Source organism: Leguminivora glycinivorella, chromosome 4 (assembly GCF_023078275.1).
Source record: "Leguminivora glycinivorella isolate SPB_JAAS2020 chromosome 4, LegGlyc_1.1, whole genome shotgun sequence".
Lineage (NCBI taxonomy): Eukaryota > Metazoa > Arthropoda > Insecta > Lepidoptera > Tortricidae > Leguminivora > Leguminivora glycinivorella.
In genome coordinates this window covers 8,225,523-8,253,224 of record NC_062974.1, presented here as the reverse complement: position 1 = coordinate 8,253,224, position 27,702 = coordinate 8,225,523, and positions in this window count along the sequence as shown.

Below are 27,702 nucleotides of genomic sequence, written 5' to 3'. Positions count from 1 at the left end.
TGTTTTAAAATACCATTCAAAATGATGTTCTCAAAACATTTACACACGTTTTAGCACGAAATGCACACTAGAGATACAAAACGTGCTGCGAGTGTAACCGCGGCTAGCTGCCGGCGACACAAGATTGCCCGCGGTCTGTCTGAGACAGATGAATGAAAAGACACAAATTAAAGCGAAATGAATTTCTATGAAGACACTTAATTGCGACGCCGTTCATTGTAGATTCTAGACGTAATCATTTATAGGCGATTCTGAGAACAGGCTTTTGTAAAAAATATAAAAGACGTAGACGTCGGTAATTTTTTTAAAGTAGAGTAAAACGTTTAGGGTGCGGTAGGTATGCCTTAAAGAATTTCGGCACCAATAAATGGTAAAAAAATTGTGCTACCACTCAGCTACTTCATGGAACACTTCAAATTTTTTTGAGTATGATATGCTTATCAGAAATCTAACGACACAATCGTTTATGAAGAGTTAGTTTATGTTTAGTTTATGCTAGCTTTCCGTATCGTTTCTCTGTAGTAGCGCGGCAGAGCCAGGCCTGTAGTCGAATGGAATTTCTGCGACGCAAAACGCCACCGAAACGCTGCAGAAATATAGTCTGGCTCTATCGCGCTAATACGCAATAGATCTCTAGCTACGAAAGAGATATTATCGTGAGAGTTTCGTGAGCGTTTGTACATTCGGCTACGCACACTGACTTTCGATCGCCATTTCGCGTTAACGATTGTCATTTTGGCTAGGCCGACTGAGCAGTGGGTAGCACATCGATATTTATATTTGTGTCAGTAAGGCCCACTTGCACCAACCACTTACTTAGGAACAATAACTCAGGGTTAATGGGCTGTCATCTGTCAAATTTTATATAAAATGGTGGGTTAACCCTCCATTTTCGTTGGTGCAAGTGGCCCTAATGGAGCTAGTAGTAATTTATAAGACCTGCTCCAGTTATGATGTAGTCTAGATCGATTCATCGAACCGAGAAATTCGTTGCATGCATAGTGTGAGTGACTTCAGAAAAGTCTGAGCCCTTAATTCAAATCGAAGTCCGAACAATAGCTCGATTTTCCTGTAAGTGGTCCTCGCGCACGACTGAATTCGGCTATCCAGCTTATCTCACTCGCCAGATACCAACTCAAAAAACCACTGTAACTTTGATCTCTGATTACTTTCATTCACCAAAGTAATAAAGGTCGACTTACACTGGACGTTCGCCCGCATTTATGCAACCTGTTAAAATATACGTCTTGCAGTTTCGCGGAACTTCCTCGAGTTCTATTGTCACCACCTGCAATATTGGCGAAGTTAGTTCTAAATGTCCTCGATTATAGCTTTCAAGTATTGTTAGACTGCCCGCTTGACCCTAATAAAATTCAGGATGCTTTATTGCTTGGCAACAAAGACACAGTCATTTTAATGGAAACACAACTTGAAAACTAACATCGTAGCAAACTATTTATTTATTGCCTTTTAAAGTGTAAACGAGGAAATAGAAGCTTGCAACCTGAGTAATTGAAAGAACAGGGTGCGTAGCTGAATGGCACAAACGCTCACGAAACGCTCACGAAACGAAACGCTCGTAGATATCTATCTCTATCGCTCTCGTATTGGCGCGATAGAGCCAGACTACCTTTCGCGGCGTTTCGTTTTCGTTTCAGAAATGCCATTCGGCTACGGGGCTCGTATTTTTAGTGCGTGCTTTATGTTACACCCTTTGTCGCGAAACTATATTGAAAATTCTTTGCATTACACATTCTACTCAGGCGTACTAGTGACTAGTTTTAATATTACTTGATTGCAAAACGACTAAAATATTTTTTGCCATGCACAATTATTACACAATAAATATACACCCTGTTTTTATTGAATTCCGTTAACTTCGGTACATAGTCAGGTCCATTATTAGGAAACAGATTAGCATAGTTAGTTTTTTTTTCATTCGTATTTATTTTCGATGTAGGGAACAAATCAAATTATTTTTTTATATATTTTTTGATTTGTTTTTTATGTATTAATACTACTATCTATACATATATAAATTATAAACTGAAATAGATATCATACACTAAAGAAAAAGCAATCAAGCCCACTGGTGGCGAAGTCGGGAATCGAACTCGGGTCTCCAGCTATCGCGGCTGACGTGCTAAACCGTTACACCACTTCAACCGCCGAGATACCGCCCTAACCACCGGTAGCTTGTAACCTGCTCCGCCACTTGTGCATATTGTAAAAGAACAAAATGAAAAATTTTAGTGTCTTCTTGTCTTCTACGAATTTTTTAATTACTTGTATTTACTTGTATTTTTTTTAACTGAACATAATTTATTTGTCAGTAATCATAATTATTTGAAAGGCATGTAAATCATTCAAGTCACACACACTTACAAAAACTGTTTTATCGTACAACGCGGACACTCAACTCGCACCAGCGCCAGCATAAAAGACTGGTGGCACTATTCACGCGCCTCGCATTCAGTCAGTCGCACTTCTTCTAATTGAATCCATCCCCATTCAGGGCGCTGTGTTGTTTGCTCTATGCTCTATGCCGGTACTCCATTATGTTAATGGACGAAATAAAGCGCGGGGTCGGCGCCCGCGGATCTCGGGTTTGGCTGAGTGTTCCTATTGCTATATAGTTGAATGTGCAAACTACACTGAGAGAAATTTGCATTGTGAATTTAACAAGTTCGACTTGTTGCGGTTTATCCGTTTGAATCAGCCAAACGTATGTTTAAAACAATATGTGTCAGGTTGTTTTTATAAAATCGACTTGTTGATTCAAATATATTGCTGATTCAAATGACAAGTAGCTTGTTGTTTGAACCAAAGAGCACGTAGGCGCTATTTTAACCAAAAAACTTGTTGAACGAACATGAAAACTGGTTGTATTTTCTCTCAGTGTAACCTAACCTAACCTAACCTAACCAAGAACAAACGGGCACCTGGCTCTTATTATGGTTTGACCTTTTTTCAAACTAGTGTGATAGGGAGAAAATGATGTACCGACGCGATAGTCCATAATCCAAAGGCCGAAAAAGAATAACTGCATAGGTGAAACGGAGGAGCTCAAAAATATGTCTAGTGAACTTAACGTGAACCACTTGAAACTTTTACCTACTGAGGTTTTAATCTTGCGTTATGTCGTGGGGTTTTTAAAGTGATATGTATTTTAGAGTTGAATGAATCCAATGGCTCCTTCGATTCGTTTTTGCTTATTACATAAAGAGTTGAATGAAGCCGATAGCTCCTTCGATTCGTTTTTGCTTATTACATAAAGAGTTGAATGAAGCCGATGGCTGCTTCGATTCGTTTTTGCTTATTACATAAAGAGTTGAATAAAGCCGATGGCTGCTTCGATTTGTTTTTGCTTATTACATAAAGAAAAACAATAAGTTATGTGAAAGCTCATAATATAACGGTTTTTTGATACACTTGACTCGTCAAACGATCGCGATAATTTTCTACAGTAAGCTTTATTTAATGCCTTAGTATTATTATAGCTCTCTGAAGCGCTGAGTCTTACTTTTTTTTATATAATACTGATTGTCTAAACCTAAATAATGCGGATTTTTAAAACATTCATACTCTTCTTTCATATTCTCTGCCTTCTCGTATTTATCTAAAAATAATTGTATAATAGGTTGGTTTGTAGTAGTTTTGTGTGGTTGATTATTTAGTAAACAATAAAGTTTATATGTATAAACATTTAAATAATGGTAACGATCCTTAATTACTACTTAAGTAATAAATTAACAAATATTAACTATTAGACATTCTCATAGACCAAAGAGGATAGAGTATTATAGAGAGTTACTGTCGAAGTAAAATGTGTAATCACAGTGCATAGACTGCCATCTCTTGACTAAGGCTCAAAAATCGCCCCCTGATCACATTATAATATTTGTTTGATGGGATCATAATAACAAAAGGCAACATTATTAGACAATTAATTACATTTTATGCATAAAACAAAAATCAGTCATCGGGTAAACAATAGGCTACTTGACCCTTTTTATAGTTTGTCTTATAGCATTACTTACTATCCAATTAACGGAAAAAAATATCACTATATTTTATTATGGCTTATAAACCGCAAAAAATATTTTTAAAGAATACGTTTACGTAATATTTCAAGCAAAAACAACATCAGCCATGTCATCTATAAATTTTCTGTGAATGAAGTCATTCAGTGCGAAAACAACACTTTCTGACAATTTAAGTACGAGGCATAAAGGTATTATGTAATGTCAGCGATTGATATGACATGAATTCTATGAGGTCACTACACGGCCGACAGAGTTTGCGGTGGCCAAAAAAAAAATTATTCACATTTTTGAATCAAAATTACGTAGACATCGTACACATTTAATAGGTACCCAAAATATTACAGAAGACAATTATTTATTGTGCCAAATTAGATATGAGTCTAGTAGCCTATTCGCTTCCAGTTAAAGATCATCCAAAAGGTCATTAATTGGCAAGCGACTCCAAAAATCACGCCTTGTTTCTGGCATTAAAGGCACTAATTTTGCCACTAGTGTCTTTTTTTTAACACGATAGTTTCATATGTAACACACGCCATATACTGCTCATCAACAACCTGTTACAAGCACTAGGTACTACTGGCAGTTATTCCTTTAGGTAGATTGGAAAGGCATAATTGTTAGAACTATTTTAAGTTGCTCCCATCGTCAAATATATATAAGTAGGTTAAGTAGGTACCTACGTAAAATAGATCGCAAAAATAATGTTAAAAAGCATTCCGAATGTTAATACCTCGATTCAAGCCCCATTAAAACATCACAAATAAAAAACCACAATTCAGCACCACAAACACTTTTGCGATCGCCACACACAATATTAAATAAGTATAATATTACGGGCTAAAACAACGAACATAATGAGAATGACTATCTAGAAGCAGCTGCTAAAATTCGTCTCCATCGATCACTTTTATTCATCATGCGTCCGCGCAGCAGCGCAAAGTACGACAAACTAGAAACTTCAGGTTGAAACTCATTCCCTAAATTCGGATCCCGAACGGAACAAAACGCGGGCGGGGGCGCGGGAACGGCGACCGTTTGAATTCAAACTTCACTCATTACTGACTTGCTATGTTTTATTTATTGTTATATTTGAATTCCTTGTTCAACCCTTCGGCAATTTTAAAATTTAAAACCTAGTATGGGACAATTCCATATTCAAAAACCTAGTATGTTCCGTTTACAAACTCAGAAACCTAGTATAGCATGCACTTACTAGGTTTTTGGACTTGAAAATGTTACTTACTAGGATTTTGATATTTGCATGTAAGTTATGCACTTGCTAGGTTTAGAGGGTTCCGTAACTTTGATTCTAATTGAGATAGAAATAGGCTTAAAACTTTTGAACCTCAGTTTTGACAATTTGGCCAATATTCTTAGCTTGATATGTGTTAAAATGTCAAATATTAATATTAGCACCATCTAGCCGAGCATTCCCCAAAGGTGTAACGCCATCTAGGTCACCTTACCTTTTTCTGTACGGTACTGAGGTACGTTTTTTTCTTAGACTTTATCTGTCTAGATGGAGTTATATATGTCTTTGTCATAGACTAAGTTAAGGTAAGTTTAAGAAGGTTTGTATTTTAGGTACCCAGACAACGATACATTATTAATATACAAATACACAGAAAACATCCATGACTTGGGAATAAATGTCTGTACTGTACTCATCGCACAAATAAATGTTACAGGTATTGTACCGGGGCAGTATCTGCGTTAAGGAGGCTGCGACAAGGCGGAGGCTGCCGTTTGACGGTTGTATCGCGAGTTCTACGTTCGATTAAACACAAGTCGCAAGAGGAAGCGGTTGCTGCAATATATTGTAGAAGGTAGGCGACTGCCATATCGTGGAGAATAATGCACTATCACGTAAGTACAGAATAAAATAAATAATAGGCTACTAGACTCATACCGAATTTGACACAATAAATGATTGTCTTCTGTAGTATTTGATATAAAAAAAAAACAATATTTGTAGATTTTGGGTACTAAAAGTGTATGATGACTATGTATTTTCGATTCAAAATGTGTGTACTTTTATAGTTATTTGTTTTACAAGGGGGCAAAGTTGTTGTTTAACCGCACGTGCCAATATTGATACCCGAGTCAAGCGAAAGATTCCAATATTGAACCACGAGCGTAGCGAGTGGTTCGAGAAGTGGAATCTTGAAAAATATTTTTTGCGTTGCGAATAAAATATGATAATATCAAGGCACTATGAATCGTTAAACAAACTTTGCCCCCATAATCCATGAGTGAAAAACACAAAATTTTTCACCACACCATCACGAACAAAATACGGACTATAAAACATCAAACTAAATCAAATCTATCAATTTATTCAATATTTTTGATTCAAAATATTCATTTATAGGTAAATTCGACCAGCCAGCTCAAGATATCAAGTCAAAAGTTGTATGAAATTACTTTGCACTCTTGTGGATAAAACGCAATTTTGCTATCTGTTTTCGAATAGCAAAGTAAGCCTTTACCAGTTGGTGTGGTGAAAAAAAGCTATAATTATTCTAAAATAAAGTAAATATATATCTAAATTTAAAAATTTTAAAAAATAAATTATAATAAAATTTTCTCTATTAAAAATAAAAATATGATAATATTTTATTTCGGTTGATTGGACAGTACTTAATCATATACTTAAGACAGACTTTAAAAAAACGGTCAAGTAGCCTATACTAGGTACTACCGTCCCCCTTTGGATTGGTTTTAGAGTAGGTACCTACTAGTCAAAAATCAAGTTTTTATCAAATAAAGTTGACCACGCAACAAGTCGTCAAGTTGAGCCAACCTTAGACTCACCGAAAATGTCCGATGTCTCCACTGGCATTAATTTAAATTAAGTCGAATAATGTAAAACTCGAGATAGTTGAACCTTCTGACATTCGTTACGAGGTAGTGCTCTCTTTCCAAAGGTATGAACTTTAAATAGTTTCAAAGTTTTCAATTGTTTTTGTTACCATAGGTGTTTCCCTTCCCTAAAAACTGTTTTACATAGTTTACCATTGAATTGTCGACACACATTCAATCAAATATCATTTCGACGATAACGTTCCAAACATTTTCATTTTATCGACGAGTTAATATCGTCGAAAACTTTACACGTAAAATTTAATCATAGATTTTTACAAAGTTAAATCCACCACCACTCAGCAAGTTGCTTTACCTTTATACTACTTACTTGCTTGTGTTCTACTTTGGTATTAGTGGTTGTGATAGTTTATTCACACCTATCTTTAAAACTATCGAGAGATCCCAAGTTTAAGAGGACACGTTCGAAGTTCAGCAAAAGTTTAATTGTGTGTACCGAGCAGTGTCTTCGCAAAGTAGCGTGACATGAAGCTACTTTCCCTGGATACCTAGCCAAATTCACAATCGCTTACGTTTCATAAGAATATCTCTCCCTATCGCTCTTCTGTAGTGGCGCGACAGAGCCAGGCTGCGTTTCCATTCGCCACGTAGCGTCAACTATTGTCACTGCAGCTAGGCCGGCTGTTGTGTCTGAACTTTTCAAGACTCTCGGGTGCCCGTAGTAGACTATCTAAGAGTTTGAGAGAGAGTTAGTTTGAGTCTAACGCAAGAATGTAATTAAGTAAGTATTACCAACTATTTGTATGTAAATGTTGCTTGTTTTTTATTACATTTATTTAGAAAACTTTTCTAAATAAATATAATACTCGACATAGCCCTCCTAATCGCTAAACTTAAGTGGCAGTGGGCGGGGCACATTGCACGTAGAACCGATGGCCGTTGGGGCGGAAAGGTTCTCGAGTGGCGACCGCGCACCGGAAGGCGAAGCGTGGGTAGGTCCCCCACAAGGTGGACTGATGACCTGGTGAAGGTCGCAGGAGTCCGCTGGATGCGGGTGGCGCAGGACAGGTCATTGTGGCAATCTTTGGGGGAGGCCTATGTCCAGCAGTGGACGTCTTTCGGCTGATACGATGATGATGTTGATGAGAAAACTTTTAACTATTATCACCGTAAAATTCACCTCCGGCTAGTTTCAAACCTTCAAAATTTAAGATTAAATATCAGGTGCTAATTTCAGACAAAACATGTCAAAAAGTTTTGGATGGTTCAGGGTTATTTTCATTAGATTTCTGTTGACAAAAATCAAAAAGGTAATCACGGTCTGTATTCCGGTCAATATAAGTCTAATGGAAATATGTTGAAAGTTTAAAAACACACAGTCGGTCAACGGACGTGTTCTAAAATATCGCCAAGCGTTTGATTTTATTAGTCGCACTTTTATAACTATACGATTGCTTTTCGACTGGCGTTTTTCAACAAAACATATCCATCATTGTCACCACTCCTAAACATTGCCCCTGCAATGCGCTACTACCCCACGTCTTTGCTTCTTCAAAGCCCGCAACATGCAACTAATTCCATTCAGACGCAACTTTGCCACTGTCACGCCGCAAGCACCTCAATCATATATTCAAACTTTAATGCTGCGACTAAGTAGAGACGTAACGCATAATATGGATATTATCCGGTCATTATCCGTCTGAAACCGTATAGATGAAGTTTCCGACAGGATTGGGATTGTGATTTAGTATCAAACCAAGTCAGTATTATAGTCATTTTAATTCCACATTTAATTTTAAACATTAAAAACATAAAAAATATGTGAATTTTCTTTCAAAAACTGCCTATAATAATATCATGCCTACTATTAAAAACACTCATCTTCCTCGTACAGCTAAATAAACTGTGAAATGAACTCTCGCCTTCGGTATTTCTGAACTATTACGACCTTCAAATATTTAAGAAAAAAGCGTATTTACAATATACATTTGTCTTAACGGCCGCTATTGCAGGTATCAATGGACAGCAGTGATCGCTTACCATAAGGCTCAGTCTGCTCGTTTGCTCCTTATCTAAAAAAAAAAAAAACATTACATACGCACTTGCAACCTACGCCCGCACGCCATCTTTGTTTCATTTTGGCAAAAATAAAGAAAAGATGGCGGATTAGCCGGATATTCGGCGGCTAAACTATTCGTTGCATCCCTAGCTACGACTCAAGCTAATCTTCGGAATTCAAAGCAACTTTCGAGCAACTAATTTGGTTACGGGATGAAAGAGCATTGTTCCCCGGTGCATTACTGCTAGCGTAGTGGGTCTACGGCGTAGACTGCTACGAAGTTCTTATTACCACAGAGCACGGGGAATCTAAATTCTTGCCATTTTATTTCACGCTTTTCGTGAAATAACCTGACTTCAATTCTTTTCAGTTGAAGTACTACCTAGATATATTTTGTTTTAAGAGCACGACCAGAGTCTATATTATTATCATGTACATGATACCTAGCAGGATTACAAGCTTAATTATTTTAAAAATTATGAAAGAAAATTAGTTTTGAATAATATAATAAAGAAAAGCCAACAAATGAATTTCATAATTTTTAGAACTAAATAAACAGGACTTACTCGCGTAACATGCACTTTACGTTTAAATTTGGCCCGACGTTTCGAACATCACAGTACCTACGTTCGTAAGTTACGGGCAGACTCAAAGTAAGTAGCGTTTAGTTCTTAAAATTATGCGTGCAAATCATGTTAGTTTAAATCAATATAAAATCAATTTCATTCTTGAATTTTAAAATAAAGTCACTTATTTTACAACTTCATAGTAAAGTTAATAAAGAGACTTGACAATAACATGTGTGATGAAAACTATTACGGCTCTGTCATGTTGTCCCGTAAAATGGAACGACACAATAAAACATTCCATTTTAAAGCTAGACGGCCCTATTCGAATTTTAAAAGAAAGCTCTAGATACGATTTGGATTGGATGAAGTATGACGACAGTGATATGTTTAAAAAAATATAATAATTTATTACCTCGGGTCACACAATTTTAAAACGTGATTACCTCTACACGACCTCTATCACCGTGTGGTACCCGACGAAAATTTGTTATGTTCTGAAAGAAAAGGCGCCTTTGACCAACTCTAAGGGCGAACAATGTGTGCTTGCACCTCTTATAAGAATCCTTCACAGGATTACGATATAGCGGGAGAGATGGTGCTGCCATCTCACCACACTCTTAAGTCAATGTGTCGAAGCGGGGAAAAAATAATCGGCTCTTTTCTGGAGACATCTATGCCGATATAATTAATAATTATTTTTCAAAAGACTCCCAAAGCAGCTTAAATTTGTTGCAGCCATTTTTAATAAAGGCTTTCCACGGCTCAATTAGTGAATAGTCAGCACAAGGGCTTTGAAGCCGATTAGATTTTGCAATCGTGGTTTGGTTTTCATATTGTTTTGATACGTCTATTGGTTATCTTACTCTAGAACAATGCTCTGTGCCGGGGCTTCTGACATTTGAGTTATCTATGTATTTCGTGACCAAGAATAATCCGTGATATAAAAAGATGCATCAAAGCCATACTTCTAGTCCGGCTTGTTCTAACGAGAATCATCCTTGTGCTAAACTGCTCGTTATATTAAAAATTAACTTGAAATAATCATGCTAATGATGTAAAACAATATACTACATGTATTGTGGTGATGTTTTTCTGCACCAGTTCGCAAAGTATACATTACTTGTCGTACGATACAAACGTGTGAATTCGGAATTCGTAACTCGCGTCAATTTAAAACACACCTATTATTCAAACATTTAATTGGAGATACTTTGTACTAGTAACTTTGTACATTCAAGCCCAAGAGGATATAAAACACCCTAGCATGGAGGGCCCTCCTCGCCACTCGCGCCGATGTCAACACTCACACAGTATACAACCAGTAATAATTCTTCCAACAAATTTTGCGCTGCCCGGTTTGTCTTTGAACAGCAATCTGCGCGAGCGAGGTGCAGAAAGTACATGTGGAAATGGACGATCGCAGTCGCGCCAGTACGCCGATCGCGAGAGATTCACTACTGGGTCGTCCTTATACTGTGACACTGACGTCTTAACAGCCGCTGACCTTGATATGCCCATAACTAGAGTGCCCTCTTTAGATCATTTTATATACATCGTTATTTTAGTTATACTTTTGCATTTATAACATGTTCAGGAATTGTAACTACAGAGTCGGCCTCCTTCTGCGGTAATAAGGTTATTAACTCAAGTGGCAGAACGCGCGTATTACCGCCTTTGTTACAAACAGCTTAACAATGCTACAACAGTTCTTGACCTAACTTCGCTTAGCTGAATACAGGAATTAGTATATAACGTACTCGTAGTGTACATACAACGTTCAGAGGCTTAGCAGAATAAGATACGATTAGTAAAATTACATTTTATTTTAAAATTTCCTCATTGAAAATGATAATTAACATTGTTACAGTATCGACTTTGAAGAAAAAATAATTGTAATTTAATAAGTACTTATTGTAAAAAGATCTCTCTCTCTCTCTCTCTCTCTCTCTCTCTCTCTCTCTCTCTCTCTCTCTCTCTCTCTCTCTCTCTCTCTCTCTCTCTCTCTCTGTCTAATTGGTTCAAAATAGTTGTGTCGCTTAACTTCAAACTTGGGTAAATCCATTCTGCTTTAAGGTTGATTATAAAAAAAAAAAAATTGATCTCAAAGAAAATCAACCTTACAGCAGAATGGATTTAACCAAGTTTGAAGCTGGATGGGGTGTTCTTGTTATGATTGGGTATATCCTAGTTAATTATTAGTAGTATGTAGTTTAGAGTATTTATAATATAAGTTAGTTTAAGATTTTTGCATAAATCTATAGTTTGAAGTTAAGCGACACAGTTGAGTGTTGACACCATTATGGTGAACAAACCAATTGACGAAACTAAACGGACAGAAAAATATAAAATTGATTTAGATATTTAAATTTATTTGCTCTTTCATTATCCTTACCTGGTAAGATATTCCACAGGGCTAAGATGGACGGCTTTCTATCATTTTTAACCACGTCTGTCACATTCTAACAAGTATGTAAGTGCAAAAGGGACGCATAACGAGTGACTAAAATACGACCATGATATAGCCACAGAGCCATAAATTATTGTCACAGAAAATGAAAACATAACTCGAAAACAGCATTTGAATCGTTTCCTTTTACATTCACTGGCGCAGGTCGGCATGCAACGTAAATGTCCTCTATTGTCGCAACAAAGTTCCCGTTTCACGGAATTCCGTTCAACATGTCCCCAGGCGAAACAGTTTCGCGGTGTCCATTACTGGCACACTGTAACAACTGTACATACTTAGCCAACGTAACAATCGATTACGCTTCGTAAGCTTCTTGTAGCTATTTCTATTGCCATTCTATAGTGGCGCGACAGAGCCAGTCTGCGTTTCTTTCGCCATATATCGTCAACGATTGTCACTTCGGCTAGGCTTGTAGCGTAACCGGGAGAAGCGCAACGGTGTAATGCAAAATGTAAAACAAAAGGAGTGCACCGCGCAATAAAACAATGTAAAACAAAACACTCGAGATACGCGAATTCCGCCTACGGCTGTATTCATGGAGAATTCAATAAATGGAAAGCGTAAGGAAAAAACGATGACTTTACTCCTTCCAATATCAAAAATATAAAAATATACACAATCGAAATTACGCTGCTGTAAATATGTAATTCAAATATCATTCTGTTAACACGTTCTTGTGTACTTTTGAATTGGTAAGGAAGTCAATACAGATTTGTGAATTATTTTGATAGTAGTATGGTCGATGTATGCTGCACGCTGTACAGTATTTTGACAAAAAGTTATAGTTATTTGTTATAAAAGGGGGCAAAGTTGTATTTTAACGCCGAATGTGCTGGAATTGAAAAACGAGCAAGTGAAAGGATTGTATAGTTGAACCACGAGCGAAGCGAGTGGTTCGAGAATAGAATCCTGAACTTAGCGAGTTTTTCAATAGTTTCAATACACGAGAAGTAAAATACATTTGCACCCGTGTGTAACACAAAACTTTTCCCCACACTATAGCGAGGAAACTACAACGCAAAAAATGCGTTTATCACTGCTTCCAGTAGTTCCACAGGTGGTAAATCATCTTCATTAGTAGATTCATCTACTTTTATCAATTTAAATACAGTTAATTTGACTATATTCAAGGTCAAATTACTTTAGTGGATAAAATGCGTTTTTACCCGCTGGTATTAAAGGATAAAACACGTGTTTCCGAGCTAGTGTGGGGAAAAAAATATAATACAGTCTGACCAAAAAGAGTAGAAATTAAAAAGTGGCAACTTCGTAGTGTCGTCCCGCTTTCTCACACATATTGATTTGAAAGGAATGAGACTACAATGTTGCCACTTTTTATTATCAACTCTTTTTGGTCAGATTGTACAAGTGGTGTAAGTATATATGGTACTGTAGTATATAAATGAGGAGATCACAAAATGTCTCCTTAACGTTAACATTAAATAGTTACTCATAAAGTATGACTTCACAGATGGTATTCGAGCCGCGGCAGTGATATCATTAAAAATAAGTGAACTGAGAGCGTCGTCCTGAAACATTCAGGGCTCTGAAAATAATGGCGACATCAACTTTTTGTAAACAGACTGGATATAGAAAATTTAAATGTTACGTATTGATGCAATATCTGAACCCTACTGAGCATAATTCAGCATTTATCCTATAAAACAAAATACCGTATCTGTTTACTGGAACTTTTTTTTACACTGACTGATCCTATCCATCTATCTAGTAAATTGGACTTTCGAATGATCCACGAAACTTGTCTGATCGCGCATAAGGTAGGTACTCTTTTTAATTTTGCTGTTTAATCTTTTTCATAGCATAACATGCAGTTAATAGATTGAAAATCTTACGCAGTTTTGTAGGTACTGCTGCTTCGACTATCCTCCATAATAGAATTTATTATGCGCAAGGAAATATCAAATGAATAAGAAAATATATTGCACCTCTCCGGGATTTTTCAATGTTACTTTATAATTCAATATGTTGAAATATCAGATGAAGCAATCAAATGAATCGCAGAGCAAACAAAGAGTTCATGAAAGGTAATATCGGCGAATAATTGGCCTCGCGACTCGATCCGCTCTTTGAACCAATATTCCATTCAAATTATTCCAATAAAAATTCAAGTCGGCGACATTACGGATTTCGTCAGAAAACATTCCGGCTTGTTAATTCGATAAAGCAAAGCTTTGCACGACTTGAATTTAAATAAATTTCCAAATCTTTTTACAGACGCTGTTTTGATTTCAAATTGTATTTGAATGTTTTTTTCTTCAGGATTTTCTGCTGCTGTAGATAAGGTTTGAACAAAAGTCTCTGCCGATTGGTAACAAACAACAAAGTATCTCAGTATTGAAAAGTCTAAACCACTGAGGAGTAAAGAGTCATTGATAGCATTTTAGATACGGAATATGCAGCCATCGTCGATCATTCAGGGAGTGAGTCAGCGAGCTATCTAATGACCCCAGTCTTTGTCCGCTAGGAAATGAGAAAAGTTGTGACAACGGCGTGGAGCTTTTTATTTACCGCCGCCCCGTACCGTCCCTGGATAGACTTTCTTGTACCTGGGCTGTTATTACAGAGCTTATCGAGCGCAACGCCCTGGGGGCTACCGAAGATATTTAGTCGTTTTTCATTATCTTTAGTTATATATTGGCGTTAAGAAGACGACCGGTAAAATTTCACGCGCTACCAATACCAGTTTGTGTTAGTACCTCATGTAAAATACCCTATAATGGACGGTGACGCCATTATGGACAAAAATCACAAATTCTTATAAAAATAAGTATCTAAAATTAGTTTCTAAAAACTGACGGCAATGTACCATAAACTAGAGTCATAGAGCTATTTAATTTTGAAGTTTCATTTAATTCGGTTGTTTCGGAAGGATTTGGCGGCAAGATAAAAGTCATCAGCGGGGCCCGTAACTTTCATGCCGATGACATCAATTTGACGTCACGCTACGTTTTATTGTTATAATTAATCATTATTCATTAATCAATTTAATCGATTACAAATGACTTCAAAAGTAAGCTATTCATACGTGGAATAATTAATACTGTGATGGTCGTCGCAGAGGGCGAGCCACACATATCCTTCAGCCTGAGGGGCCTTGTGAAGGTTTCCAAGCTAACTCAGGGTAGGGAGGATGAGCTGATAAGAAACACCACTTAAAAGTAACGAACTGGCGTCTTACGCGCCTTTTATTTATAAAGAACTCTTAGGTCTAATTACACTGGTTTCGCTCCAGACGGGAGCGAGCTATATACAACGATATATAGGAATATGATACGTATATATGATAACCCGAGGTTTGGCAGCGTGCCCTGGGAAATATTGGATAACGGAACGTTCCCCGGGGAACAGGGTCGGGAATAGACCGTCCTGGCTAGCTACGCGGGCTTCCACGCGGACGGGATAGGTTCACGGTGGGAACGGTGCTGGGGATAACCACCCTGGCTGACTACGCGGGCTTCCACGCGGCCGGGAGAGGTTATACTACGGGGGGAAGGAAGGGGAAGTCTCCTGGCTAATTACGCGGGGCGCCACGCGGCCGGGAGACTTATACCTAGGGACACTTGGGGCGAACGCGGGCTTCCACGACGCACACCAAGCGGAGGAGCCGTTGTGGCTTGCTCGGGCTCAGCACACCGACTGCCGGTCGGTCCGCGCTCCGCGCGGTTATATAGGCGTGCGGCGTCGGCGGGGCACGGTGGGGTGTGTAGCCGGAGTAGTCTGCTCGTCGCGCGTCGCGCTACACCGCTCCGGATGCCGTCCGTTGTGACGATGCCGGGTCGTCACAATACCTACTCGATACGTGAAACGAAAAGGAAACAATTTGTTTTGTTTTTATAATTTATTGAAATATGATAACAAAACTATTTAATAAAATGTATGTATAAAAAATAAACAAATAATTAATTATTTCACATATGAATAGATTAGTTTTGAAGTCATGATTAAAATTATTTATGAATAATGATTAATTATTAAATAAAACTCTTGAATTATCTTATAGGACGTCAAATTTATGTCATCGGCATGAAAGTTACGGGCCCTGGTCATCAGTTTACTGAAAAAATATCAAGATGAATTCTTTGTGATGTTGCTAAGAGAGTTGAGTTCATGTATAAAATAATAAAAAAAATAATACTCGGTGTAAACTTGAATGATTTTTACTTACTGCATTAACCATGAGAAAAGGTATAAAACATACTAGTTTGTTGCTCCAAAGATATAAAAAAATTGTGTTATTTTGCGAGTGTCCATTACTGGAACCGGAAAACTGCGTACCTCCTATGATGGACAAGGAACAATTTACGAAACCAAAATTTACAAGAAACAATCATAATTATGTTAAAATAACCCAATTAACCCAAACTAATTTTGTTTGGGGTATATAAAATTGACTCATTGAGTATCTGTTGGCTTTAAAAGTAAAATTATAAACTTATTTCACTGTCCATAATGAGGGATCCATTACTGGAGAACTGCCGTCCATGATTGGAGAATAAACACCTAGTTTTAATTTGTTAACTATGAAGAAACTAATAAGAGTATCTATTCTGCAATACGCTTGAAATGTAAAAGAAGGATAAGACATTCAAAAACACGCTTAGCGGTCTTGCGGTAGAATTTTTACACATATCATTGAAATAGCAAAATTTTATCTTAAACTGTCCATGATTGGGTCCGTTACCTGACTTAAGATTTTAAAAGAGCAACTTTTTTAAAACAATAGTAACGACTAAATCATTTGTTTTCCAAAATGCATGCAAAATGAGAAATAAAAGTATGATCAAAAGCTCCTTTTTTCAATGCATATTGCATTATTCTCGAGAACATACGACCAATTCGTACTGCAGTCCGAGTGGGCTCATTAATTGTTATAGGTTGTGCTATGAATACATAAAGTATAGGTCAGTTTTTCTTTTGTATGCCGTAACATACAGTATTAGCGGGAAATAATCTATCATATTTTTTTCGGACACATTTGCATACTTATTTCATACATTTAAAAAAAACGGCTATTGCGATGTCGAAGAAATTCACAATATAAGTGTATATTATGAAAAAAACTATTTGGGCAACTTTCTTTTTTAAAACAATTCGTATGCCCGAGTTATGCAGGGTAGCCCTGTGGGCCTCAAATAGTATAACCCTCCTTTTACGTTGCCGTAGTCAGATAAAAATAATGATGTGGTGTTATTTTCATACCAACGACTTCTGAGGTAGGTAAATTGTTAGTAAGATTTATAACCAGTATGATAGATTTTTTTACGCTACTGAGTTATAATGAAACAATATTCTTGTGTTCTGAATTAAAAAAACATATAATGATTAAATGCCGATTGAACATTTATTATGGTATTTTGTTAAAAATAAGCAAATAATCTCCATATTATTTTACATATTGTACCCAGAGATTGGTACTATACGCATTGTTGTCGCTTCACCAAAAGGTAACACGAAGGTTTAACCCGACCAAGACTAAGTAAGTGCTTTACGAAAAGGATAAGCGGGTTTATAAAGTTGTAAGTAAAAAGAATGAGTTTGGTAGCTCAGACGGTAAACACACCCATGTTTGTAAATAAATAAATAAATATTGGGGACACCTTACACAGACCAACTTAGCCCCAAACTAAGCAAAGCTTGTACTATGGGTGCTAAGCGACAATATACGTACCTAAATAGATATATACATAGAAAACATCCATGACTCAGGAACCAATATCTGTGCTCATCACACAAATAAATGCCCTTGTTAATTTAACTTTCTAACAGTTTGCCATGTTTTCGATAATTTGTTGTAAAAATATAATTATATTATATTTTCTGGTCTTTATTTGAGAGACCATTTTTTTAACTTTATACATTTGTTTGACACTCGTGAATTGAATATTTATAAAGTAGGTATTTAATATACCTTTTTTCTAGAAGTATATTTATTCACCTAATTTTCATAATTATGTGAATAACTTACGTTTCACACTGATTAACTTTCTAATTTGCTAACAGATAAGCAGACGAAGCTATGCATATAATTTATTCATAGGTTACCCACCGGACCAAATGGATTCCATCGTCTCCCAAGACAATAGAGACCTTGTATTACATGGCTCAAGCTCAACTTAAGATGATTAAAGTCTAGTGAATTGAGACTCCAAACATGCAATTATCTTGCCAACATCATAGTCTGATTCTTCTACTTAATATATACCATCTTAATACTTATAGTACTAAGTCGGTTTTAAAGTGCCGGCAAAAAGAGATACGAGGTTAATAAAGTAAACATAAATCAAGGGATTTCGCAACGCTGTTTAAACGAAAAAGGTCTTACGAATGTACAAAGCCTTGCTGCTTTCTTAGTTTGTAGAAACATGAGCGTAAATATATGTACAGTTTTCAACTTTATTCCAATAGAGGAAGGATAAAAGTGTACACGTATTTATGACAATGAGTGTACAAGTACATTGTAGCATCGTACGCGAGATTACAACAGAAAACACGGAGCTGGATGACATCGCGCTCCGTGACAGTTTGTCACTGCTTTAATGATCGTTTAACTCGTAAAAGTCATACAATATGCTTACTAGACTTTTTGGATCGAAATATAAATTGTCACAAAGAGCAGTAGGTACGCGTATACTGGTATAATTTGCATTGGATGAAACTTTTTTTCATATCTTGCCGCTACATAGATCACATGTCTTGTCATAATTGCATAATTGAGATGGGTGGTTAGATAACCTTAAGAAAGTTAGTTAACAAGTGTGATATCTCACGAAAGTTAAGATTTTTTTTTAATAAATAAACATTATAGGACACAGATTATAATAAATAAATAAAATAATATATAAATACTTATATGTACTATACATAGAAAACATCCATCACTCAGGAACAAGTATCTGTCCTCATCACACAAATAAATGCCTTTACCGGGATTCGAACCCGGGACCGCGGCGTAGCAGGCAGGGTCACTACCGACTACGCCAGACCAGTCGTCAAAAGTAGTCAATTCGCGGTGAGATAATCTGCCCTGTTGGTCCGACGCGGAGCTCGGCAAAGGCACAATTGTGTATGTTTTTCCCTTAGTTGCGAGTAAACAAACCGCCATTGTAGCCGGCTTACGTTGATCTGCGGATCGTTTCCGGTCCGCCACTCGTCACTCCCTGCTTACTCCGCACAAATAGGTAAATAATTCCGTCAGGGATCAGGGAACAATGAGCCAGCGGCAGCATGTCGCCGTGTGGATGTGCCGACGTGATACGTCATGGGGAATAATCTCGTGATAAGCTTCCGTTTTTCTTTACTCGTTTTAAAGCTCTAAAACAACTTGTCATCACTACGCCTGCAAATATATCGTAAGGTTTTCTAAAACGCTAATATTACTTCCTGTTTGTAATGTGTGTGTGCTTTCCGTGTTTTCACTCGCAATGGCCCCGACGGAAGATCAGCGTTGGCCCTCCCAGGCTAACACCATGCTGAGTCGGGACCATTTCGTGGCAAAATATTTGTATGTACCTATCTTTTTGTGTTATGTGTAAATAATTTATGTTGTCACTTGTCACGAATAAATGATTTCTATTTTATTCTATTCTAAAACTACAAGCCATTTTCTTTCATTGAAATGGACACACCAAAGTATTGCGTAACTAAGGAGTAGGTAGTAAGTTAAAAGCGTAACACCGTGACTGCTTATAAATTGCTCTGGCGGCGGCTTAACTTCATCAGCAATCTTGCCTGATGATATGGTCCTAGTAAGGTACAGCGGGGCAAATCTCAAATGAGGGGCAATTGTAACTACTCCATTTTTTCTATTATTACACTATGATGTTGAGTTCTACAAGTAGGTATCCACTGAACACGCCTACCATATAAATATAACTGGTGGACACTCTATTTAATAATGCAAACATTGTAAAACATGGTTACATTTGCCCCCCAATCGAGATTTGCCCCAATGTACCTTACACGGAACATGTTACCAATTAATCGCTATATTTTAACATGAGTAGATCCATGTACATAATTGAATAATTATGTCTAACGAAAGTTTAACATAATTATATTTATATTTTAATGTGTTACTGTTGTATGAATAAAACGTCACATATTAATAAAATAAAAAAGGTTTTGACAATCTCCTACATACATTCAAATAATAACAATATATTGTAAAACGAGAAAAATAAGCTAGTTTAAAGGAACCGCCATCAAAACCCATCTGAAATGTAATCTTCGCTCGGCGCTCGCGGAACCCGGCACCGTCGCCCGCGGCGTCGGATAACGCGCTAATAATTCACACACACCCATTACTCAACGCTGATGGCCGATAGCTAATAGTCATGCCCCAGACGCCAAATGCCTTGATTAGAATCATTATATAACAGGTTACTTTGTACTTCTCTTTTTGCAGGTCACGGATACAAGGATTTGTATGGCGATCTCAAAATTCCTAGGTAACCTAGGTTTTCTTTTTCAGTTGGGTCCCATAACTGGCATGTCGACGGTGTATCGGATAACATGTTAATACCTAGTTCACACGAACCCAATAACTCAATGCTGATGGCCGATAGCTGATAGTCATGCCCCAGACGCCAAATGCCTTGATTAGAACCATTATATAATTGGTTACTTTGTACTTTACTTTTCGTCACAGATACAATGACTTGTGTATGACGATCTTCCTAAGTTCTCTCCTTCAGTTGGGCCCCGTGGCGCCCGGCACCGTCGCCCGCGGCGTCGGATAACACGCTAATAATTCACACACACCCATAACTCAACGCTGATAGCCGATAGCTGATAGTCATGCTCCAGACGCTAAGTGCCTTGATTAGAATCATTACATGACTCGTTACTTGTGTTTCGCTTTTCGCAGCCCTATGGTCACGGATACAATGACTTGTATGACGATCTTAAAATTCCTAAGTTCTCTCCTTTAGTTGGGTCCCATGGTGCCAATAATTCACAGACACCCATAACTCAAAGCTGATAGTCATGCCCCAGACGACGAAGAGCCTTGATTAGAATCATGGTATAGTTGGAATTCAGTGTCAATATGAATTACTGTAATAATACTAGTGATGATTTTTCAAAATTATTTTATTATTAACACAGTCCTGTCAAATCTAATTATTTGACGTGATACGAGTATAGTGTAGTAACTTTATTGTTCTGTTCTATTGTAAGTGTAATTGATCAAAATGTTAAAATGAAATACAGATCAAAATTCTTGATATTTTTTCAGAAGTCTACAAACAAGTAAAAATCCATAATAATATTATAAATGGGAAAGTGCATGTGTGTGTGTCTGTTTCTTTGTCCGTCTTTCACGGCAAAACGGAGCGACGAATTGTCGTGATTTTTTAAGTGGAGATAGTTGAAGGGATGGAGAGTGACATAGGCTACTTTTTGTCTCTTTCTAACGCGAGCGAAGGCGCGGGCAAAAGCTAGTGTATTATATTTCTTATATATTTCGTAACAGTGAAAACTATTTAGACCTTTTCCTAAGTTCTCTAAAACAATATAATTCAATATACGTATTTGTATGAATAATACGTCCACGACGGCATGTGATTGGTTCATTACGCTGAAGCATCCCGTAATTAGACGATGCGGTGTACCTACGCCCCGGGCCACCGCATTGTTTGTAAAAAGATGTTTTACTCTTACTTTTACCTGCAAAATTTATTAAGTTTCAAAATTAAACTCAAATCACTCTCACTTCAACACCAGCGGCAACAGGAAGCTTTAACCCATGATACAAGTTTTTGTTAATTGTCTTATAAATAAGCAAGTACTTAATATTAATATAGTTACCTGTTATACTATCCTCTCTTCTTTATCACTAAATGTTTATTTACTGTATTGCACTTTTAAGTTTTATTGTATTTCTCCTCCTTTTTTTTCCATGTTGTGGCACCCACCTCGCCAAGTTTAATTGTTTAATTGTTATGTTTTTTTTTTTATGTACTCGCAGCTGATTTTCTTTCTTTCTTTTTTGTGTACAACGCAAATCCAGGCCTGTTTCATGGTTAGTTTTAAAAACTTACATTTCTATGGGCTCTTTCATGCCTATATTTGTAACACACATCTACTAGTAATTATGTACTTTGCACCTTAATATTTCTTATTTAAGATATTGTCATACATAATGTTGTACATATACGAGTGAAATGTTCCACATTGTTGTATAAGTCATTGGCACGCTGTACGACCTGACCGGCTATTTTATTATTAATTATGTTAAAATGTACCTACACCCACCCGCACTCTAGATGGCGCTGAACACCGCCTCGCAATTGTGGCCGCGTTCAGATGTTTTAGAAGGGCAGGTCGTTCAGCTGCGTTCGTGGCCCACTAACATGGTCTCGCCGGAAGATCAGCGCTGACCCCCGGGTCAGCATTTATGCTGAGGCGGGACCATTTCGTGGTAAACCATTTTTTTTTATCTCATCACTTATTAGAATTTTATATAATACTTATGTATATTAATTGTGTTTACCATTGAATAAATTATTGAATCTGAATCTGAATCTGAATCTGAATCTGAAACTTTTGACTTGATTATACCCCTGGTAAAGTATTAGGAAGAAGAAACATTGCAAAATAAAACAAAAGTATGAAATATGACTAGATTATGTTGTGTCAAGTCAAGGTACACATTTTTATTAATGTTTTAATTTATTTTATTTATTTATTTCATCGCAGACTGCTTTCGCTTTCGTAAAACTAGTGCCTACGCCAAATCTTGGGATTAGTTGTCACAGCGGACCCCAGGCCCCCATGAGCCGCGGCAAACGCCGGGATAACGCAAGGGGGATGATGATTTATTTCATGGCATGGATACAAATTGGTCTCTTTCGCTCATCATCATTTTAATTAGTGGCAGTGAACATAAATTATAGAACAGGCACTAATAGGTATCATATTTAAGATCAATATTATTTAACCATAGGGCTGCGTTCATATTATCAGGAAAAAATGTGGGTTCAGGGAACCTCTGGTATTAATTTTTATTAAGCAGAAACGTCTGCTAACGATTCTAAACATTTTTATATTAAAGGAAAAAATGCATAAAAAAAGGCATGGAAGGATTTGCGAAGTCCGGCGTGGCTTCCGTAGCTCAATTGGTAAGAGCATTGCACGGATTGCAAAAATGGTGCGGGTTCAAGTCCCGCCGGAAGCGTAAATTTTTCCATTTTTTCCTTTAATATAAAAACCTCCGGTATATTAACGGGTATATTTATTTTGTCTCTCGGGACTGTCTGGTCTATTTCTTAGGACAGTGGGAGATGTTTTTCGTTTTATTAAGTACACATCGGTAACTCGTGGCATTTTGGTGGCACTTGACAGCTGTTAACAGACTAGACTAGTGATGTGACAATGTTTTTCCTGTACGTACGAGTCGGAAAAAAGAAACGAATTAAAAGAAGGAATGTTAATAATTTAATCAATTATGACATTCGTGATAAACAATTAATATTTGTTCTAAATATTCACAGGTCTGCCTACGTCTTCTACTTGAGAAAATCCACCTTGTGTTTAAGAAAAAGATATTTCAACCTCCACTGACGTAATGGTAAAAAAGCTCTCAATAGAAGTTCTGAATGATCTCTTAATGTAGTAAGTAGGTAGGGCTTGTAATTATCCGCCCAATTTTGTACCCGGATGAATCGAATACTTGGAATTTGACTATCCTGATATCCAGATAAAACGGATATTAGGAATATTTTCATTTTATTTGATAAAGTCCCACCATGCAGGCAATAATTATTTATTATTTTATCTTTTCTTAAAAAACACAAACTTGTCACATCACTATTCTGTCAAGTGCCACCTAAATGCCACGAGTTACCGATGTGTAATAATATACTTACAATAAAATCACCACGTCGTTTAAAAGTTAAATTTTATAACTATTATTAAATAATCTAATATAATTTAAAAAAATACGAATGCCAATATATTGTAAAACAATATCAAAAATGATTATATTTTGTGCAATGTACGTGTACAGCCGCACTTAAACTTGTAATACCCAAAGGTTTTATTAATAGTTTGAAAATAACATACCTATTGACTTTTAATAATGCCGGCGACATAATAACTCTTAGAGTTTGCCTATTATTATTTCGGGGTTATTTCGGGGTAACAATTGACACTGCATGCATTCATATCGAGCACTACTACTGACACATTGAAATGGGAGCAACAGGGACAGGTTATTAGAACCAGACAGGTACGGTAAACCAAGCCATTCGGTTCGATATCAAAGGCATATCCGAGCCAATATTCCAATCGCTTACCGAGATTTTAATCGAAGCCGCATAGTATAAGATCAGTAGTAACTCTTCTATTAAACGTACGCCACGCGTCATATATGTATGAGTGCCTTGTCTTATGATCAAATGTATGCGGAGGAGAATGACCTAGAATGAATCTTTCTCATTCGCTTACATGTGTTGCGTAAGTCTAAGTGTGTGTTTGTTAGATGAGTTATTACTGGTTATATACTGCTAAGGGCCTAGTGATTATGACAGTACCGAATAACTAACATTCCGCTATCGTCAGTTCTGACAGTCAGTCATATGCTTTAGAAGGACACCAGCGCGCAAGCGTCCATTTCCATATAATAGCGCCCCATTTAGCCGAAGCATTTAGGCAATCTTGCGTGAACATACTTTTAAATAGTTCCGAATACAGATTTTGTATTTTAATGGCTCCTGAAACACTGGTGTAACTGACGATTAGTTCGCGCGTCCACTGCGCATACACAACCTGATTGTCGTACAAACGTAAACAGGGAAGGTTGCCCGTGCTAGTTCAAAGGCAGTGATTGCGCTGCCCCAACCGTATTGAATTACATTCCGGGAATAATGGTGCTGTTAAATCCGTCTAAATTGGAAATGATATTGCGTTACTGGGTGCATTAAGTAACGAATTATGCTTCAATTCGAGTTTTCTGGGCTCATCGTAAAGCAATTAGGCAAGAAATGTAATTTAAACAGTGTTAAAGCGGTTTTATTGATGCCCACTGTCATTCCTATATCGAGTGACAGTTTCTGAAATAAAGAGTAATGACATGGAAGTATCATGAAATCGCGTGTGACAGCAATATTGTGTACGTACAACGCACTACTAGTATTAGATTGGGGAGCCCTATTCGAACATAATCATACTCCTTATATTAGATCTATGTAGGTACGATATGGATCGAACGATTTATTAAAAATCACAGTTTTTTTTAATGAAGGATCACTAGAGAGCCGATTTCGAAAGCGATTTAAACATCAATATGGAAATATGGATATGACTCGCATAATTTATTATTTTTTCTACACATAAAAAAATGTATCGGAACATAAAAGTAAAACCCTTTTTGGATGCTTTTGTGAATATCGGGTAAAAATCATAACGATAAATAAAAAAATGTTTACTCTTTTTAGGGTTCCGTAGTCAACTAGGAACCCTTATAGTTTCGCCATGTCTGTCTGTCCGTCCGTCCGTCCGTCCGTCCGTCCGTCCGTCCGTCCGTCCGTCCGTCCGTCCGTCCGTCCGCGGATAATCTCAGTAACCGTAAGCACTAGAAAGCTGAAATTTGGTACAAGTATGTATATCAATCACGCCAACAAAGTGCAAAAATAAAAAATGGAAAAAAATGTTTTATTAGGGTACCCCCTACATGTAAAGTGGGGGCTGATTTTTTTTTCATTCCAACCCCAACGTGTGATATATTGTTGGATAGGTATTTAAAAATGAATAAGGGTTTACTAAGATCGTTTTTTGATAATATTAATATTTTCGGAAATAATCGCTCTTAAAGGAAAAAAAAGTGCGTCCCCCCCCCTCTAACTTTTGAACCATATGTTTAAAAAATATGAAAAAAATCACAAAAGTAGAACTTTATAAACACTTTCTAGGAAAATTGTTTTGAACTTGATAGGTTCAGTAGTTTTTGAGAAAAATACGGAAAACTACGGAACCCTACACTGAGCGTGGCCCGACACGCTCTTGGCCGGTTTTTTTTTAATATTTTACTTATTTAAGTTGCGCATTGCACAGTAAAAACTTCTATTACGATTCAAAGAATAGAAAAATGAAAATAATTCTCTTCCTGTATACAAACTCCTTTATTTAGAATAAAATACTTTTGTTTAAAAGTAGTGTGTTGCAAAAATAACATTAATTTAATTTAATTATTCAACGAAGTTTGTGGTGTGTGACGTAATAATAGATTGTAAGACCTTATTATAAACCACAACACTTGTATTAAAAAAATTGCATCCATATTAATATTTAAATCGCCTATAAAATCCGTTCTCTAAGGATCACTATTAAAACTAACAGATTGGTACGAGTATATAGTATCGCAGTGATATTTACTCACATCTTAGGGCCCATTTAGACGGTTTGAGAACTCGCATACGAGTTTTCTTACATTGCAGTATTTATGGCTGTGCAAAATTGTATGTAACCTCCACAGCCCGCAATGTAACTAAAATCGAATGCGAGTTCGCACGCCGTCTAAATCAGGCCTTACCCAGGCAGACATCCGAGCTTCAGAACAATTCTCATGTCTTTTGTGTAATTACGAGGTAAGGTTGTTCAGAGGACGCATTAAAATGATAAATGTATATCCCTAGACACATTCGATTAATTAGCAGCAAACAAGACATCTCACGTTAATTAATTAAGGCCAAAGATAAGTCGTCCTGGCTACGCCCTCCCACCCTGCCTTCCCATTTCAGTGGTCACCGCGCGTAAAATTGCCACGTTAGATAAGATACCTATCTAGATAGCTTTTTCGTTTCTCAATTTCTGGGAAGGTCATGTGGGTAGAATTATTAGCCACATACATACTTATTTTCGGCGTAATATACTCGTACGATCCTTATCTTTAGATTTGTGCCAACAACATACAATTTGGTAGTAACTATCAGAAACAATAGGATCGACAGAGCTTACAAATTTATTAGGACATAAACCAGTAATCAATGTTTTCGTTATTAAAAAATAATAATTGCCCTTATAAACACGAAAAGTGTTTTTTTTTGTCTGAGGAATAGTCGCCACCATAGACTGCAAGTGAATTTGCCAAGCTATGTTTACACCACAACCAAAATCAAAACAAAAAAAAATCAAAAATTTCGTACCTGCAAGCGCACAAGATTGGGCACGTCGGAATGAGTAACGGTTAGGACCAGATGCATCTAAATATTCAGTGAGGTGCAGCCGGCTGCTCAGTATGCGGCATTATAGCGCGCAATAAAAGGCAGCCACCGCTGGACACATAAATCCATCCGAACGGGTAATACTTCCATCTTCCGTGCCCTCGCCCGGAGTCATAACTTCCGCGACCACAGCCGTATTCTGGCGTTTCATTGCAAATGTCCTTTAAAATAGGTGTGCTTTCCTTGTGATTAATGACTAACTCTGTGCATTGTCATTCTGAAATATGTAGGTACCTTAGCTTGCTTTAGAATGGCCAACTGTATGTACTATTGTCATTGTGCAATATTTACCTAGTAAAAAATATGACTAAAGGCTCTATTTCAATGTTAGTACGCAAATACTATAATATACCTAATCTAAATACCTTAGTGTCAGCATAACGTTTATTTTTTAAAAAACTTTATTTTTGACACTGACAGACACATCTTTAATCATAATTAAAATCATATTTAGAATGTGGCATAGCTAAAATATGAAATTATAACACCTTGCTAT